Source organism: Orcinus orca, chromosome 18, assembly GCF_937001465.1.
Source record: "Orcinus orca chromosome 18, mOrcOrc1.1, whole genome shotgun sequence".
In the NCBI taxonomy this organism is placed as follows: domain Eukaryota; kingdom Metazoa; phylum Chordata; class Mammalia; order Artiodactyla; family Delphinidae; genus Orcinus; species Orcinus orca.
The window spans coordinates 42669928-42673288 of NC_064576.1; the positions used below are offsets into that span (position 1 = coordinate 42669928).

General features: G+C 36.5%; 1 pseudogene; it reads right to left on the reverse strand.

The window, feature by feature from the left end:
- Window positions 1-364: 364 nt before the first annotated feature.
- LOC101280100 (DNA endonuclease RBBP8-like) lies at window positions 365-3059 on the reverse strand (annotated as a pseudogene).
- Window positions 3060-3361: the final 302 nt, after the last annotated feature.

Below are 3361 nucleotides of genomic sequence, written 5' to 3' on the forward strand. Positions count from 1 at the left end.
AGGTATTTTTTCACTTTGCCATATTGCTGACATCCTGTCTTCTTTTAAATTGATTTTTTTTTCATATTTTCAAAATGGTAATTAGGTATTACCAAATAAAGTAATAAACAGCTCTTAACTCAGAGTGCAAATGAAAGCACCTTATTATTTTAAAGGTGCAAAAGCAAGAAAATACAACATAAACTTATCCACATTTTTAAGTAGTCATCTGTGTGATAGGTAAATGCCATTTAAAAACATTTTCAATAGAAAAATGATTTGTAAATCAGTTTACAGAAGATCGAAAAAATCAATTTTTAATACTAACCTTAACTATAAATAACTAAAAAGAAAATTGTCCTCTCTTCTCTTTTTGCTTCAACATTTATGTCTTTTGCTCTTTGCCTTTGGGAGAAAATATTGCGCTGTAAGGCTGCCATCTTTTGGGGTGAGGACAAAATTCAAGATCTTCTTTAATGTAACCTCTTTCCATGCAAGTCTGAGTGGAAGGAAAACCAGCTTCCCAGAAATTCTCCTGTGTGTTGGGTGGAATGTAGCAAAATCGGGGTCCAGCAGGAAGCCAACTTCTTTCCTCTTTCTTCCGCTGGAAAATCTGCATAATAAAATTTCACATTCTTTACATGTGTGTCCTAGCAATTTTCTTCTCTCTTCTTTTTTCCGATCCACCTCAATATGAGGAAAATTTTGTAAGCTAGTTTCTCTTTCATCATCTTTAAAATATGGCTCAACAAATGCTTTCTGTTTGACTTTATCTTGTTTATCACTACAAGTGTTTGATTTTTTTGTAGTAGCTGACAACACCTTCTCTTCATCTGCTACTTGGGGGAAGCTATCCACCAAACAGGCTTCATATTTTTCATGTGTAGTCCGATCAAACATATCTTGCAAGCTGTCATCCATTTTTCTTTCTCCATTTGGACTTTTTTCTCCCTTCTGCTCTGCTTCTTCAGTTTTAAAAACATAGTTTCACTAACCAGTGTACAGTCCATGTCCACTGTCTCTCCTCCAGCTAATCCTGACTGACTTCCATTCTTTATATCTGCTACAGTAATATCCATTTTATACTGAGAAAGGTCTGCTCTTGGATCTATACTCCACTGGATATTTTCAAAGAATACATCTTGGTTGTTTGTGGAGACTTTATTTTAGCAATTCTACATGAATTTAACAGAAGAACTGGTTCAAATTCACATGCTTCAAGGATTGACCTGGTTTTTATTTTTATAGGCTCATGAGAACCAGCAGCCTTCATGTCATCAAAAAGATTCTCTGTCTCTAAACTTTCACGTGGATGCAGAAGGATTCTAGGATTTTCTTCCTTTATTTGTAACAGTGTTTTATTATCTGGAGATTTACTCAAGGACTGGAAAAGAGACTCCGGTAAACAGGGCTCTTTTGGTTTAACCCACAGCTCCTACTCAAGGCCTTACAGCTTGAGAAAGAGCCCTTTGGAACAGGCTTCAAAACTTCATAGAGAGTCACTTGCCTAAATCTGAGTTTAGAGTTCTCACTTCCTTGGCTTTTCTCTTGACACTGAATAGCTGAAAATCGATCAGACAGATCCAGAGGTTTATCCATCACATAGTCTCCATTCATGGAAGAACAATTATCCATTGCAAAAAGAAAAGCATTTTCTTTATCAAAGGAGGTTTGGGGGCAGCTTATTTCATCTTCACTTTCTTCCCCAATTTTCTTCCTTTTAGCTCTGCCTCCCAATGATTTCAGGGGTACTACATGCTTATCTTTATCAGTAGCAGTATCTTTAGTGTGATCAATACTATCCTGTTCACTTAGGGGTTCACTTGTATTTCTATTTATAAACATCTGCTTATTAGAAGATGACTGGTTAGTGATCTTGTTTACTTCAGCTCCAAGATTATGATGTGTGAAAAGAGCACCATCTTCAGATTTTGATCTAGGTTTCTCTAATTTATAATTAGAAGTGTTGCTGAAAGGCACTATTTTCAGATTTTTGTTTTGTTTTCTTTTGTTTTTGGTTTTTTTCTCCAGTCTCTAAAAGAGAAGGGGAAAAAAAAAACTTATATTCAAACCTAAACTACTTTTTACATTAGAGGTAGCTCCAAGTACAGGAGATGATACCTGAGTGGTCAATTCTTCTTGAGGAGGAGTCTTTGAATTAGAATCTGAAAATGTTAAACTATCTTCACCATTTCTTCTAGATTCCTCAAAATGTCTTTTTTTTTTTTTTTGGTGATCTCATTCCAGGCAGTGGTAGAGCTCATCACCAAGAGGGTTCCTATGGCCTCAAGATTCAGATTCATCTTGAATACTAAGTCCAAGTATTTCAGAAATAACTGTAGCTAAATTATCAGGAGAATAACTGATTTTTCCATATGATTTAGCCATTGGAGCTCGACTCTGATCACAAGTGTTGGTCACTAGAATTTCACTTTCATTAGGTTTATGTTGTGGATGAGTTGAAGACTTTGATACTTTTTTCAATTCATGTGCACACGCAGAATGCTCCAGTTTAGTATGTGTTTGTTCTACGTGTTGGACACCGAGGTTTTCCTTTCTTCGTAGCCAGTTAGCACCAGAAAATGAAAACGTTGTTATTGGTGAATCTGGAATAATACCTTCCTCAGATTTAAGATCAGTTGCTTGATGTGGTTGATCATTCTCAATTTTCTGCTGCAGCTATTCAGAAAACATTTTATTTTCTTCCTGTAGGTATTCTTTTCATTCATAAGCTCTGTGATAACTTTAAGATTCTGCTGTCGAATATTTTCAAACTCTTGTTGTTTCTTCTGCTTATGTTCTTCAGTTATTGCACAGCAATCACATAATCCTGCTCTTAATTGATATTCTAAAACTTTAATGGTTTCATGAAGAACTTTCTGTTGCTCTCTCAGCTGTTGATTTTTGGTGAAGAATTCTTCTAGTCTTTGTGCATCTAAAATTAATTCCTTTTTCAGTTTGGTTACTTTTACTTGTAAACCTTGTACTTCTTTATCATGATACTCCTTTAGTTTTGTCCAAAGATCCGTAAAGTCATTAGATACATCTGGGTTTCCACAACTGCTTCCTGAGACAGTCATTTTGCTTAATATGCTCCACACTTCTACTGCTTAATGTTTTCTGCCCTTTTCTGTTACATTATATACGTCTGAAGTTGTCTTTGGCCAGTTTAAATGCAGCTTGGAAGATTGCTTCGAGATTCTTAAAAGCCCCAGCACAGAAGCAGGCACACTCTGAGGCTGAGCAGAGAAGGCCGTTTGCTTTTCTCCTTGTTTGCCATTTGCTTTCCTCCTAGTTCCATCACTAATCGGCCAAACTGCCAGTGGTCAAGTCTCCCCCTCAGAACAGCCCAGCCCGGGCTTTTCAGGGCTAGGGGAGGGCC